Raw genomic sequence first — 17430 nt, 5'->3', positions numbered from 1 at the left:
AATTTTAAAACACTTATCACATGTAGCATTTTAAGATATTTTCAATTTTCCCAAAGCACTGCAGAAAAGAGTTTACTGCAATAAACATAAAAAGTCAACAGACCATCACACTATGTTTAAAAGAGCCTTCCCGGCAACAAGCAACCTGCGTTCAAACCTAGCCTCTGCCACCTTCTGGCTCGGTGAGTTTGGGAAAATTACTCTCTAAGTCTCACTACAACCATTTACTAAATGAGATCAAAATAACCCTGAACTCTTAGGGTTATTGTGAGTATTAATAAAAGAAGGCAGGTACGGCAATTAGTAGAATGCCTAGCTCATAGTGAGTACTCATTTTTACTCATGGTCTTTTGCAACTTGGCATTAGCAGTTAATCTATACATTTGCCCTGAGTTGTTCACAAACTCCAGCTCTGGAGCCTCACTATTTTGCGAAGACTATTAGCATAGGGAATATTAAAGAGCACATGGATTTTATTGTTTACTAAAGTCCAAAATACAGAACCACAGTTATCAACAGAGAAATGCTCCAGCAAGAGCCACAAGTACAGAACACTTCCCAAACACATTTCATTTGTACTCTATGCAAAGAGAGCTGCTCATCACACACCCACAGAACGTTAGGCCAGCAACAGATCTTAGACCAGTCAACACCTCTCTACCACCTCACTCTCCATCACTTTCTTTTATAAAGGAAAAAAACGCAATGAATTGTTATAGCCCCCCCACCTCCATTCACAAGGTTTAGAAGCAATACAGAACCAAATCTGGGATCTCCCAATACATGAATAAATTGTTTTGGTTTCCCTCATTTAAACTGGTGACATTTTATTTAATATAAATGGAAGTATGGGATTCTTACAAACTTGCTCACTGACATTACCAGATAAATGTGAGCCAGGGGCCACATGGCAACCATGCCACTGGTTTGTCATACAATCAGAATTCACTATTATGTTGTCTCAAGTTTCTTTATCAGAAAAATAGCAACCCCTCTTAGTCAGGGTTTGAATCTCAATGTGGCAGATGAGGCAGCCTCACAAATATTGGACATACTGTTTCCCCTGCCCACATTATAGTAGAATTGCCCCTGGATAAGAGAATCAGGCTTCTTTCATTCAGGTCCTGTCCAGAAACCTGTAGAAATATCTCTTCTTGGCAGCTCATGGCTGTCACTTTCACATACTCCAGCTAGAGGCAAAGTACTGAAAAGAGATCCTACTGCTTACAATGGGAATCATCAAAGTTACTTACAAGAACAAAATAATGCACTTGTTTCAGTGAAACTTTGTCAATAAACTCTTAAAATTCCAAGAAAGATGATTTTCCAGGTATTAGTGCAGGTATTTCTCCCTGTCACTGTTGTTTTTCACACAGTTGTCTGCTAAGAACTCTGACATCAAGGTGATCAAGTTCTCTCAGTTCTTCAGGCACCCATGGCCTTACCTGAACTCTCTAGGTTTATCTGGTAATGTACCCTTACTCTCCTCCTGAATTGTTCGCCTGCTGAATTGGCAATTATTAACAGCCACTTAGACCTTCAGTTCCAATATAGTTCATCACCACCAAACCAGTAGGTTTTTCAACTGAAGGACCTTTTAAGATGGTTTTGGCTCTATATTTGTGTACATTTGACCTTTAATGTGTCACAAAGATGATTCTCGGCACCTGTTAATGTTAATCACTAGGAAACTGAGGGAGGCACATTCACCACCAAAATAAGGCTGGCTCAAGAGAAAATAATTTACTTCCCAGACTTCCTTAACTGGGTGAATGAAATAGACATACAGGTCTAGGAAGCATAGAGAAGATGAACAAGATGAACCCAAACAAGATGAACCCAAAGAGGCCCACATCAAGACACTTCATAATTAAAATTCAAAAGCTTAAAGACAAAGAGAGAATCTTGAAAGCAACAAGAGAAAAGCAGTTAGTTACCTACAAGGGCGGTCCCACAAGACTATCAGAAACATTGCAGGCCAGAAGGGAGAGGCAAAAAATATCCAAAGTGATGTAAAGGAAGGACCTACAACCAAGATTACTCTACCCAGCAAAGCTATCATTTAGAGTGGAAGGACATATAAGACCTTCCTAGACAAGAAAAAATTTTTCTTGCAATGTCTTATATTATGCAAACATAGGGAAACACACTTTACTAAACAGTATATTGGTTTAGTTTTCAAATAAAAATTTTATGAAGTATTCCAGGAAATATTTCCAAGAGCCTGTTAAAATTTTTCTTAATATTCTGTTTTATGATACTACATTTGCTCAACATTATATAAATCAGAGATTTGTTGAAGGAAATAATCCCATTTTTGAAGTAAATCTTTCATTATGCAATAATACACTGGTTCCAGAAAAATTATTTAGCCAAAAAATAGCTGCTCAGAGTAAAAAAAAAATTACAAGGCTTCAAGTTGTCTGTATTTAGGCACACTAGATTTTACCTACAGTTGCATCATGACTACCTTTTGGAATGGAGGTGGAATTTTTAAAATTGATTAAAGAAACTAATCTATGATTGCCTTTCTTAGAGGAATCTGCCCCTGTTGCAGAATGATATAGGAATTTGAGGTGGGAAATAAAAAGAATGGTTTCCTAAAAATATAGATAAAAAGAGCCACAAAGTAGATGCTCTATTTAAAAAAACATATAAATATATATATTATGTGTATGTATAATATGTGTATATATGTGTGTGTACACATATGTGTGTGTATGTATATATGTGTATATCAGTGTAAGTGGTTTTGCATATGCTTCTCACTAGTCACAGTTTGGGAATAATGCAATTCCTTCAAGGACTGCTTAAAGGCCAGGGTGAAATCTTTGAGATGCTTCTTAAAAACCAAGATAAAAGCAGATAAAACTCCTCTCCAGAAACAGTGGATTCATGATCAGATTTAACAATTCAGCTGTATCATTAACCAGCTATATGACTCTGAAAAAAATTACTTCTCTGACTCTCATATTTATTATTAATAAAATAAAAATAATATATATTTCACAAGATTGTTGTAAGATGAGTGTGATGATGTGAAATTCTCCACTGTCTTAGTAGATATCCAGTTACTCTTTGCTGCATATTGATCCATTCTGTCATTTTTATTGAAACTAAACTCTCAGGTATGCTCTTTATCCATTGTAATCTGGGTTCTTTCACTCATGAAATCTGCACAAATAAAATTGGAGTTATTGTATCATGGGAAAACCACTGGATGGATAGTATATTGGGATGATCTGACTTAAATTATAAGCTACATGGTATTTAAGGAATTCACTTTGGAGGGCCTGGGGATGAGAGCTTAGAGGAATGATTTCATGTTTCCCAGGACAGCTGGAGCTGGGACACTAGAGGTTGGTAAGTTTTTCAACTGGAGGATATCTTAAGACTCTGTAACTTCAATATGAGCCCCAATTCAAAAGCACAAAAGCAGTCTCTCAGCATCTGTAATCAAGAGATTTCTCATATGGGAAAACTGTATGTTTAACAATGGTTAATAATTTTCCTTAGCAATGTGGCTAGAGGCAAACATAATGCTTGCAGATCTCCTGGATCTTATGTATAAATTAGTTTTGCTCATGAATTTCAAATAGGAACACTATACATCCTAACAAAAAAACATCACTCTAAAGAACCAGTTGACTTTGGGATTGAGGTTACCCCAAATCAAGACTCCATTAAAATCATAATGGGTGGTAATAAGAATGACCTTCCCTCCCTAGTCTTTGAAGGAAGAGGCAACAGTTACTCAATAAGCATTGCTGGTTTCTCTTGGGTGCCCAGTCTGAGGGCGCCAGACATACATGCAGTCAGAGTTGCAGATTGTGGCTATCCATAATTGAAGGCTTTAGACCTAGGCATTGGAGAGATCTTTTTAATTCTGTGCCATCCAGGGAGCTGCAACTTAAAACTGCTTATGATTTGGTTTGGCTCTTATGATGTTGAGTAGGGGAGTTGTTGATGGTTGGGTTGGTTCTTGGTGATTGGTTGCTTTGTCCTTTGTTTATTTTGGTTTGAGTTTCTTTTTTTTATTTTGGTACTGGGATCAGAGGATAAATACATTGCATATACTGTCATAGCTCAGAACTTAGCCCCCAACAAGTCAACAAATGAGGTACCTTAAAAGCTTTTCATTATTATTGATTGTCCATTATTGTTAGCCCTTCCTGTTCCTGGATCCTGGAAATCTTCACTGATAATTCCAACCATCCATTTTCCACTTCAGTGAATCCTCCTTGGAAAAATCAGAATAATTTATTATGGAAAAAGGCAACAAGTCTCAGCAAGTAAAGTGATGTACTAGACATGCTTATCTATGATAGCTGCTCTATCATATTTCTTACAGTGAGTCTCCCTCCTTAGCTCACAGCCTTTGGAAACTGTTCAAGTCACTATCCTGGGAAGCATTCTGTCTACTTTGAGGCATTCATAAATAACTATGACACAATATTAATAACACCTTGTTGTTATAATAAATTTCAATATTCTAGTATTTTGTGATCTTTTTGATTCTCACAAATATCCTGGGAGAGAATTATGCTATTTTCCCCCATTTTATGGATGCAGAAATGGAAACACCAAGGTGTTAAAGAACTTGGCCAAGGCTAGCCAACAAAGAAATGGGAGTCAGGAAGAGAGTTAGATGTCCCACTCTTAGTCCTTGGCCTATAAGAGTCATCCCTTGAAGGCTCTCCAACAATCCATTCTGATGACAAAAAACTGGCAGAGGGACACAGAGAAGAGAGAAATGGCTTCCAGCCTGAGAAAGTGGAAAAGAAGCCCTGCTTACTCACTGTTTCATAAATATCTTATGTCCCCACCCAGACTCTAAGTCTGTAGGGGCAGAGCCCTGGGTCTCAGTAATAATAGCATGATATTTTTATTGATAAATAATTAATACCCAATGCACTGCAAGGTAAAAATGTATGAACACACACAATCTTATTTAATTCTCTCAATAATTTTATGAGGTAAGGATCATCACATCCATTTTACAAATGATGACCCTGAGGTACGGAGAAAGTAAATAATTTGTATGGGGTTATGCAACCTACAGATGACTGGCCCCTTATCAGCACAGCTCCCAGGGGCTGCACTAACTAGGATACAATGTCACCCCTAGCAATAAGAGCTGAACACAACGTAAAGGTGCAAGCACTTGATGGAAGCACAAAAACTGGGCATGCTCACTCTAAGACATGTGACATTTAATGCAGAATGCTATGTTTTACTTACACATACAAAGTTCATTTATTTTCAGAGAAGTGCTCTAGAAACCACTGTCCATTTCTACCTTATAAGAACAAGAGGAGTAGTATATAATTTAGAATTAATAAAATGTATAGAAACCATGCCAAGCAGAAGAAAGGCCTCATTGTTCCTCAGCAGTGGCACAGGACAGGCTGGAGGGCTCCTCACTATGTCACCTTCTTCCCCTCCCCTCAGGGCAGCTCATGTTCACCTTGGGGGTCTCCCTAACCTCTCTATACAAAAACACTGGCAGAATGTGGAGAGCAAGGAAGGAGATTTGGGCAGTGTAAGTTTTAAGAACTCAGATGATTTCTAAGAAATATTGTGAAGTCACATTTCCTCATTTCCTTTCTTTCTAAATCTTTTAAAAATAGATTTTAGTAATAATAGCATGATATTATTTGTTGATAATATCAACAGAGAGAGAGAGAAAATATCAGCTTGTTCCACTTAATTATACATTCATTGGTTGACTCTTGTATGTGCCTTGACTGGGGATTGAACCTGAAACCTTGACATATAGGGACAACCCTCTAACCAACTGAGCTACCCAGCCAGGGCACATTCCCTCATTTCAAATAGGACATATTTCCATCTCTAGTGTCACACTGGTTCAATTTAATAAATTGTTCCTCAGGCTCCATGCAGTCCTACGATTCATTTTATACATAAGCATTAATTGCTATTATTCAGCACTGCTTGTTTTTATGTTTTGCCAAGTGGTATGGGCCTGTACATCTGTGGTTTTACTGGGTCTTCTGTTTATTTCCATTGTTGGCACTATTTAAAGGGTTACATTAGCATTCAGATTTAGAGGGAAAGCAAATTAACCCCATTTTTATTGTTAATGACTACCATTGTGCCTTGTTTGAGATTATCTGGGAATAAGGGTGATTCTTTTCTAGTCTTCCTCCAGAAAGCTGATACTGTAATTGGAAGCCTGGCCAACAGTCATTGTTGGTGTGGAAAGCAGAGCCTTTTGTTTGGTCATCTTACGGCCAGCTTTCTGTTCCGCCGAGGCCCCAGTGTGGGGCTAGACAGCTTCTATGGTCCCATGTTAGCCATGGATGGAGTGCTAAGCTTTCGTAGCACAACTTTCCTGAAAGATATGAAAAGAGACTCAATCTGTATAGGTTTGTAAGGTACGTAACTAGAAATTGATCTTAAATTTATTGCCATGTAGAGTATTCAGGACCCTTCCACAGGTAACTAAATCCAAGAGTATTTTCATTATCTGTTTGAAATTATCTGTTTCAACTTTGTTTGACACAAAGTTCCTTAAAAGAATACTTGAGGGCTTTCTGCCTATACATGGATGTCCTTCCCAAGTTTAGAGGCAAGCTTCAGAAAATTACATGGATCAAAGAAGACACTGCCCACAGTGGAAAATGGCCTGGAGTCACTCCATCAGGCCTAAGAGGACTCAGAATTACTCTGCACAGAGCCAATAAGCACTCAAGAGGTTTGGGAAGGAGGGAAGACAGAAGGACTTACACCAGAAAATTATTTGGAAGAGTTAGTGAAGGAATACACGGAGTGTGTTTAAAACACTGCATGGAGAAATACGCAATAGATGTTAACTATTGTTTCCATTATAATTTCACAAGGACCCATTTGACCAGTGAGGAAACTAAGGCAGGAAGAAGGCAGACAACCAGAACGTCAGTTCTTAGATCCCACCTCCCCTGGGGACTTCCTGAGAACTGAGGCCCCCAGCCGCGAGCCAGCTGCTCGCTCGGCCCCGCCCTCCGGGCGCAGCTGCTCGGAGGACAAAGGGTACAACTCGCCTGCCCTCGCCTGTCACTCATCAATCTACAGCCTCTGGTCTTTTAGGATGTACGGAATTTTTTCCTTAAACCCATCTGACAGGCTGTAAAAGAACCATCCAAGTGGCCGGTAAGCTAGAGGCCTGTCTTGCGATTGCTGCTAAGGTCTTGAGCGGGTTTGGTGTTTGAAATCGCGCCGCAGGCTGCGCATAACTAGAAGGTGATGGGATGGCGACACTGACACCCAGAGGCAGGAGCCCAATGCGGATGACTAGACAGCAGAAAAGGAAAAGTTAAACTTAAAAAAAAAAAAAAAAAAGGCCGCCGTGATCTATTCACCCTCCGCTTCCCGTCTCAGAGCCGAAAGGTGGTCGGTCACCTTCCAGGAGAGACCTGCCCACCCCCGGCTGCAGCAGCGCCACCTGCAGGTGACACCCACCGCCCAACCGAAACCACAATGCGAATTTGCAAGAGGGGAGGAAGAGAGAACCAGAACTTCCAAGGCCCTGCTTCTTTTCTTAAAAGTACTTTAAAAAGGAAAATTTGTTTGTATTTTTTATTTACTTTTTATATTTTTGTACATAGTGTTAGGGGTCATCCATTTTTAGTGATCTCGGGATGACCAAACCAGGCTTTGGAGCACTCTTTGTCTTACTTCTGACCTTACTTCTGGTGTGACCGCATCCACTATAATCTCAAAGGAAAAAGAAAAAAAAAAACTGTAAAAAAAAAAAGCAAAAACAACAAAAAAAAATCTTATTCCAGTAACTTTTTTATGTTGTGATACCATTATAATGAACCTAGTTATTAATAATAGGAAAGAAGCAAAAGGAAGGCCAAGTATTATAGGCATGTCATTTAGGTAGCTTCGCGAGGAAGCTACAACTTTACACTCCCCAGAGGTCCAGCAAAGGGAAGATAGACCATGTCCAGTAAAGCCGGGGGCCTACAGAAGGTGCTACTGTCAGTCACACCTGCGGACAAAGGTCATTGGCCAGAATGGGCGTGGCCACTGCAAGTGCAAAATTTAGGATATTTAATCCTCTAAACAAAGGAATTCACTTTCTTGGTTTCTCTTGTGCTCTTGGCTGCTCTCGGGACTCTTGTTGCATTGGGTGTGTTCTCTTGGCTCCCCTGCAATCACACAAGTGCCCATGGTCATGTAGGTCCCCATTACCGAACTAATGGACGGTAACCAGCCTGATGCTGGACTGGAAGAGGCTGCAACATGGAATGAAAACTCTGGACACAGTCTTTGCTTTTAACTCTACTGAACCCCCAGCTACACTTGTTCCAGGACTGGATTAAGGGAAATGGGACTTTGGAAACCCAGGGGTATAATTCCATGCAAATAAAAATCACTCATCCTCCCAAGTGAGTCTCAGAAAATTCTTTTTCTGGAAATATCGTAAGGACTCCGCCCCCAGCACTAAGTGGGGAAAGGAATACCCTAACTTCCCTGTAGCAGTTGATTTGTATGAGATGGTCAAAAAGGCCAAAAGTAAAAGGTGGTTTTTTATTTCCTTTTTTGGTCTATGAAGTTGCTATTTATTTAAGCCTGTTTGATATATGCGTGCAACAATGCTGTCCAACAATAAACCAGAATTTTATTTTGCTGAGTTGTTCTAACAAAAAGAAAAAGAAAATTAACTAGAAAAAGGAATTTATGATGAATTTAAAATTTTTATAGTTATGTAAGTCTTCCCTATAAAAATTCAGTTAGAAGAGATCAAAAGAAAGTTCGTGAAGCATTTGAATGGTGCTTTTAAAAATAAAAATAATAAAAATAATAATAAGAGATACAAATAGAATACCAAAGCAAGATTTGATTTCTGGGAAATTCCTAACTAATCATTGTCCACAAAACTGGAACAGCCGTGGCTTCTTGGGCAATGACTGATTTTTTTCCAAATTTTGAACAAAAAGTCCCACTCTGATACAAAGTGGAAGTCTGCAGGTCTCTGTCTTCCTTTGGGGAATCCTGAGGAAATGTGGTTAAATAATGCAAAGGCTGCCTTTGGCAGAATTGTTAACACCATTTACATCACAAAAGCCCATGACCTAATCCTAATCCAATAAGCAAACTACTCACCATCCCAGGAGAACCAGAAAACAAAAGCATTTGAAAAAGCCAATGTCAAGGCAGATTTTGGAAAAACTACAAAGACTAAAAAGATTTCAATCCCTTGACAAACCAGCCTGTTCCCAGATTTCAAATTCTTAGCTACTTTTTCAGGTCGTCATGTACAGCTAGATCCTTCTTCAGGTCAGGGATTTTCTTTAACTTTCTACAGCCTTGAGCTTGATTATAAAGAGAAGGTTAGATAAAGGGATAAATTAGGATTTTTTTTTTAAAGAAGAGAATATTTGTCTTTCTTCCAAGAGTATGGTCTCTGGAGGCTCTTGGGATACTCTCATCTTTCTAGTTCAAGGAGTATGAACTCATAGTTCCAATAAAAACATATATATATATATTCTAGCACAGAGATTGGCCACGGCAGGGAAATTACAGAGCCTGAAGACCATCTTTAGATGTAGGAAGTTTTGTAGGTGGGAAATGTATCCACTGGTGATTTATACACAAATAAGGTAAAAGGATGCCAGTCTAGAAATTCTGTTCTGTCACCAGTAATTGTTCACAGTTATTTGCTCCACTGCATTGCCAATCTGGTGTAGGTAGAAACTGCTCTATGATGTCAAAGACCCATCAGTGGCACCGAATTAAAATCAAGACTTATCCAAGTAGCAGCTTACTCACTTTTTACTACTTATGTACTTATGTATGGTTCATTTCCTTCCATGGGCCAAAGTGCCAAAGTCAATTTTTCCAGCTCATCTCCATCAAATCACAAGCTCTCCTTTGTCTCCTTTCTGGCTCCACTGAGCTCAGTCAAAGGAATCGATTCTCAAATTACTGCAGTGATAAAATCTTTGTGCTGCTAGGAATTCTGGTGAAGTCTCACATTCATTTCCAGTGTTTTTGCACGTGTTGTCCTTAGCAACCCGTTCCTGTATTTCTTGCTGGGGAAGAACATTCAATTTTCTTTGCTTTTCATCTCTTCTTCAACTGCCCCTCCTTCTTCATATCTTTATTTCTGCGTGTGCCCTTATGTTGTATATTTTAAACAAGAGGGATATAATAAAATAAATTTGGTCTCTCAGTAATGGAACAGTTTAGAGGCCAAATAGGTATCAGTGAGGCAACCCAGAGATTTGCAACACTGAAAACCACAGCCACCATGAGCGGACACAGGGTTCCCAGGGCCTGGAAGCCAGGAAAGCTGGAACCACAGAAGCCCGTCCAGCAGAATAGAAAGCCAGGAGGAGACAGAGTCACTGCTGGAAACATCTGCCAAGGCAGAGCCAGGGCAAAGGCTCTGTTTCCTCTCTTCCACCTTCCAACTTCCCATTGGCTGAACTGGGTTGGAAGCCTCGGAAATGCAGTCTCCATGGGTCAGCTCCGTGACTCACAGGGAAGGGCAGAGAACGAATGTGAGAGCAAAGGCCAGTGATGGACTGTCGCTGTCCCTAAACTTCCTCCAACTTAAAGGTCACATAAAAAACAGTGCCTCAAATCCCTGTTCACAACACCTTCACTTTGAACATTTGACTAAGGTCATAAATGAACCTTGGAGTTAGACTCGGCCCCTTCCGACACTCACATTCTATTGTTACTCATTTCTAAGTCAAAGAAGTAGCCCTTATTGCTTCCAGTGAAATCACTCACTTGGTACACTGACTGTCCTGTACTAATCAAATATTCCTTCAAAAATACTTTTTGAGAATCTACTAACCACAATGCTAGGTACTATGGAAAACAGATAAAATGGCAAGGCCCTTAAAATGTCACTGGGGAGATTAGATAGTCCAAACAGATTACTAGTATAGGGTAGCCGTTCAAGAGGTAGATGAGAAAAGCCAACTGAGCGGTGGACAAGTGGGAAGGAGAAGCCTTGGGAGAAGTAAGGTTGATGCTGGTTGTAGGGTAGGATTTGGTTTGCTAGAGAGCAGCAGCTCAGGAAGAACTATGGGCACAGTTGACACTGATTGACATAATATTTTAGGAAATTTTGACAAATTTATTTAATGTTTTTATTTTATTTTCTCCTTCTTTACAGATTAACATCTTTCCATATATTAACATCTCCACAATATCTGGGGTTGTGATAAGCTGTTGGCTGGTGACAAGTGCCTGACACTATAACAATGATTTTAGTTCCAGTTTACTAGAAGAGCATGGTTGGATTAACACCCTGTGGGTTCTGTGTCACTGTTTCCTTTACACATTTACCTTATCCCTGCTGTTCAGCACAAAGTCATTCAAGAATATTCACTGGGCATATTAAATTGACAAGGAGTACTGCCAAATCCAATGGACACTATTCCATAAGTATTTCATTTGATTCTACAGCAAAGACACTGTTGATCTTTCTTCTCTAAAGACACTTCCTTCTTGGCTTCCTTGGCACCATACCCTCAGGATTTCTCCCCCACTCTCTAGTGTTCATTCCCAGCCTCATTCGGGTGTTCTTCTCCCTCTACTTGATTTTAAATGCTGTTCCTCAGGGGTTTGGTCTCAGGATTCTTCTCGTTTTATTCTGCTTGCCTCTCAAATGATCTCATTCCCCACCCATGACTTCAGCTACCACTATACACACCTGTGACCCCCAAATTTATAGCTTGAGCCCCAACTTCTCTCCCAAGATCCCGACTTATGGGTATCTCTAACTTAACGATAATCATATGTTGTAAATAAGCTCTGTGGATTTTATATTCTAAATATTTCTCAAACCCATCCTTTCTTTTTATACCCACTGTCATCATAGCAATGAATTGTCATTTCTTGTCTGAATGTCATGCTGTTGTTTCCCTTCCTCCAAACGTACCCTTTGCTAGTCTCACTGATGCCTGACCTTCCTGAAATACAAAGTTGATCACCTTACTCCTCTGCTAAATCATGCTTTGAAAGTTCACGTAGCCAGCTTCTAGTTTCCCACCTCCACATTCATAGGGCCTGGGGAAGGAGTTGAAGCAGGGGTCCACTATATACCCAATTACTTGAACTCTATTAATCAAGCTAACAAGCTGTTAAAAGTATTCTATTTTCTTATCTTGATAAATATACTTTCATACTTTGGAATGCCTGGTTCAAATGTATACTTCTCAGGCTCTGCAATGTCCCCTGCCCGCACTTAGCTATATAGAACACCTGAACCAGGGTCCTCTTCCTTTGTTCTCTCATTCCTGGCTTTGTCTAGCATGGCAGGGGTCTCATGTACATATGTAGACACTCCAGCCCACAATCTCAACCTTTGCTCACATTCCCCTCAAACAGCTATCCCTTACATATCCCTGAGGCCTAGCAGATACTGAGAGCATAAGCAACTTTACCGAGGTCACACTATTGGTAAGTAACAGAGCCAAGATTTTAACACAAGCTTTATAACTCCAGAAATAAGTCGATAATTAAGCTATATTGCCTCTCCTCTATTATTGAAAGTTCGTTTTCTAAAGGATTAAATAAGATCTGCCATAGGAGGTATTTTGCACCACGTCTGTACCCTGTTCTCCAGGGTTTCCACTTTGTAAAATTCTAAAGGACATCATTCACATTGTGTTCTCAGGAGTGCCATACACAGAAAATGAAAATCCAGAATGGTGCTATGCAAAGCAGCTACCCAGGTGTTCTCCCAGAGATGACACTGAGTGATGATCACTTCATCAGATAACATACTCCTGTCATTGCGTTTGCTCAAATGTCATCCCTCCCAAGCCAGGCATGTTACATGTGTAAATCACCTGGAAGAGCTTTAAGGACACATGCAACCAGAGCAAGAAAGGTAGGAAAGCTGCCAAATGGTTTCCTGCCTCAGGGTACCACAATGAACTCAGAGGAGCTCTGGGGATATTTTGTATTATGAAAGAAGCCATGGCACTCTCCACCTATAGAACACTGCATGACCTACTAACTTGATATAGTTCACACTATCAACATCAGATCCCACAGCATTCCTTTCAATGACATTAAATCTTTGTGAACCTGTTTTTTCCACAGATACTGTGATAAAAAAGCAAGTACTGCGGGAAAATCAACGTAGAACGGGAAATGGGAGTGCCAACATCCAATCTGATTTCAAGTTTGAGAAACAACAATGTCCAACAGGCACATGACTGCATTGGTAAAATATGTGGCAAAGAATGAAAAATATTTTTCTCTTTCAAAGTATGTATATTAACTTTTCAAGCAGTAACTAAATTGTTAAAACAAATATATATTAAGTTGTGTAGAACTAACTACTTAATAAACCAAAGATTCAGCGCACATATTTCCATAATGAATTACACCTGAGGTACGTGCGTGCATCTTCACGGTGCTGTTGGGTATGTCTTTTAGCTTGAGAACACCATGAAAAATTACTGAGACCCTGAGGGCCCCAGGACCGGAGAACATTTGATAACATCTAGTATAATCCCTTTGTATGTATTACCTTTTATAATCCTTACAGTAACCTAAGGGGTAAAGTGCTATCAATGTAGCCAATTTACACAGATGGGAACAGGAGTTGAACAGCAACAGGACTAGGCTGAGATCACAAAATGTCTACATAATGGACCAAGGGTTCAAATTCAACTTTCTGACTCTGAAACTACCACACTTTACCACTATACCATTCCTAAGTCCAAATACACAGATACATTTGTGTAGTCAGACCTTTGGGCAAAGATGGCTACTCCCTCACAGAGCTAAACCTGACTCCCAACAAAAAACCACTGGCTGATGTTTGTTTGCCATCTCGTCTCAGCACATCTTAGCTCAGGCTCTCAAAACTGTTTGCTGAAATAACCATTTTACTGAAGTCACAGGCTTTAAGCTCCTGAAAACTGTGTGTATGCTTTAGATGAAAGTCACCTTGTATCCAAGCAAAGAAAATCAAAGACTGTCTAAAGTGGCAGCTTGAGTTCATCAACTCTATCAACTTGCTCAACAAACATTATTAAGTATACAGGCCTCTGTCCGAAGGAGTCTCTGTGGAAATCCCAGATAAAATAGCAGAATTTCGTAACCTGTTCCAAAAGCAACATGACCCATCCGTTTCTGACACGTCTTTAAAATGTGAAATACAGTCAAGCCACTGAAAGCTAATGCAGAATGGGAGCTACAGCCATAAAGCGTCTCTCTATAGGAAGCTAACAGCTGAAGCAGGGGTCAGCCACCCAAGTGGCATATGATTTGGAATTAGGTTCTGCCGGCCTTGGACAGCCCTAGAGAGACAGAACCAGACTCAAGGTCCTCTGGTGGGTTTTGAACAAAAGGCATTCTTGCTCTTCTCCCTGTCTGAATCCCTGAAGTTACAGGTTGTATCTTGCTCTAGAGAGGAGCAAAAGTCATAACACTAAGGAACTGAGCATTGCAAAGTCCTTCAACAGTCTTTAACCACCGCTGTGTGCAACAGCCAAAAGTCCGATGCAAGTATGGCATATCATTCTCCAAGTGAAACTGCAAAGGTTTCAAAAAACTTAATATTTGCCCGGCCGGGTGTGGCTCAGCGGTTGAGCATCGACCTAGGATCCAGGCGATCGGGGTTCGATTCCCAGTCAGGGCACATGCCCGGGTTGCGGGCTCGATCAATGACTCTCTCATCATTGATGCTTCTATCTCTCTCTCTCCTTTCCTCTCTCTGAAATCAATAAAGATATATTTAAAAAACAAAACAAAACCTTAATATTGGATGAAGCCAATGAATGTGATGTTGCAGAAACAGTCAAGTATTCTATAAGACACTGACAAATGAGGATCTGGCAGTTAAACTGGTTAGCAAACAAACAAGAGAAAATCAACAAGGGTTAAGTCAAGATGAGATTTTAAAAGACAATGGTTTGAATGTCAAAAGATTGAGAGGGTCTTTGAAAAATCAGTGTCAAAGGGTTTTTTGTTTGTTTGTTTTTGCTAAAGTGTCATACTAGTCATTGTGCTGCCTAAATCAGCATATATTATGTCATATTTTTGTCACAAATGTAATCATATATATTATGCAAAAAATTCAACAATATGCCCTTTGTTCTAGTAATGTATAGTTGTAATTCTGTCTAATTTTATTTGATATCATTAAATTGATTAATTTTCATAATTTTAGATGAGTTCTGTTCAAGGTAAATCTCAAACTAACTTTTAAAAAATATTTCCTGTGAAGTTTTGGCTCTGTATGAAATGGATCAGCTTCAGCGGCATTTTTCCACCACCAATTACCAGATGTTAACAAAGACCTCTAGGCAATAGGACATCGTCACTTTGAGATCTCGACTCACCAGGTCTTGTAAAAACTTCCTTTTCTCTGTGAAGTTGTGATGACTAGTGTATCAGTAGAGCTCTCTAGAGAAATAGAACCAATAGGGATGTACATATGTTAGAAAGAGATTTATTTTAAGGAATTGGCTCATACAACAAAGCAAACCTAAAATCTGATGAAGAAGGTCAGTAGCCTGAAGATTTAATGAAGAGTTATAGTTTGAGTCTAAAAGCATCCTGCTGTAGAAAGACTCAAGAAGAGTGGATGTTGCAGATGAAGTCTATAGATAATGTGCTGGATAATTCCCTCTTGTTTAGGGGAGAAGTCAGTCTTTTGTTCGATTCAATTGTTCAACAGATTGGACGAGTCCCACCTACATTATGGAGGGCAATCTGTTTTACTCAGAGTCCATTGATTTAAATGTAAATCTCATCCAAAAACATTTTCACAAAAACATCTAGAAAAATGTCTGACCAAATAGCGGGGCATTGTGGCCCAAACAAGTTCACACATAAAATTAACCATCACAGCTGCTAAAGACTAGAAGAGATAAGACCAAATTAATAACCCTAAGGAGATTTGGGAATTCCAGGAAGAGGCCTGCAAAGAAGTTCTGAAAACCAGATCCAGGCATAGCCCCTTCCCAAGACAAGGCTTCTTGGCATATACGTCAATTGTAAGTAAGAGGGTAAGAAATTTTAACAGTGTCAGGAGGCAGGCTATCGGCTTTTAAATAAAATCATTAGAAAAAGTATACAGTAGTAGACAGCCAGTGAATCACACATCTCTTTAGTTCCACTTCAGTCTTTCTGATCCACCCTTCCTCTTATTCCTGCTGCTTCTAAGGTGACCAGTGCAGCACAGTCTTTGGCCAGCTTCAACAGGGACAACTAGACAGAGTCTCTCCTCGGGCCTGCACAATACACTTCTCCTTCCTGCCTGGGATTTCTCTGATATCCCCAAGAAAACCCACTGAGAACTCACACATGTGCACATAAGAAGTGAGAGAAAGTGAATGCCCCAGGGGCCAGCCTTGATCAGTGGGGAATGGGCTCTCATTCATTCAGATACATTTCAAATGGGTCCCTTGAAGGAAGAGACACCTGTAGCAGTGGGAAACTTCATTAAAAAAGTTTTCTTGTCATTCCACCTTCCCCACACTCTTGCTCCCTGGGATCTAGGATCACATTCCCAAGTAAACTACCTGCCCTGCAGTTCTTAATCTCAGGTTCTGTTTTTGCATCTAAATCAGAGGGTGAAAATCTTTCCTCTGCATTTATAAGGAAAGATTTAAGTTAAGCATTATAGTCAATTGATTACAAAATAATAGGTTGAACATTATTTTATCCCATGCCACAAAAACTATAGTTGAACAAAGAGTACATGGAGAAGCTGGTGGAACTGAAATATAAATAAGTTCAAACGTCCATGAAAAACAATAAACACACTTTATTTTATAAGTCTCTCAGTTCCCCTAGTCTGAATAGCTGTTTTAATAGTCTCTACTTAATTGCTAATGTTTACACTGTGACACTCTTTCCATTATTCCTGAATTACATTGGTCTCTTCTGGCTTTTTATCTGGCCAAATTGCTCCCTTGATTTAGGAGATTTCCAGGAACCCGGTGATGCTCCTAATTATTAATTGGTTGCTGCAGGCCATGTTAGAAACAGCTTATTGCTTATTTCTATAAATCCCTCAAAAGATGTAATTATGGTTAATTATTAAAAACCCAGAAAAATTGGTTTTAAAACACATTTTAAAGGCTAGGAAGATAGAGAGCAAATAGCCTAAAATATCAAAACTACAGAGAAAGTCAGAGATTGTCAAATTCATTCATTCATTCATTCATTCATTCATTCATTCATTCATTCAACATTGTTCTAGTCACTGTGAAAGCAAACAGGAGAAGACCTGGGATCCTCCAAGAAACCTAAAAAAAGTTAAGGGGCCTTCCATTCTAATGTGATTCTTTTGGAATTGCCAATCATAAAACCCTATTGCTTAACCACAGGGGACAGTAGGTTGCTCAGCCTAACCATTCCCTTGGTCAAGAAATGGGTTCAGAGGTAGGCATGTGACAAATTGGCCAATCAAAGCATCTCCTCAGGATTTTCAGT

This window comes from Miniopterus natalensis, chromosome 3 (genome assembly GCF_054644295.1).
Source record: "Miniopterus natalensis isolate mMinNat1 chromosome 3, mMinNat1.hap1, whole genome shotgun sequence".
NCBI lineage: Eukaryota > Metazoa > Chordata > Mammalia > Chiroptera > Miniopteridae > Miniopterus > Miniopterus natalensis.
This window is presented reverse-complemented; position numbering follows the sequence as displayed.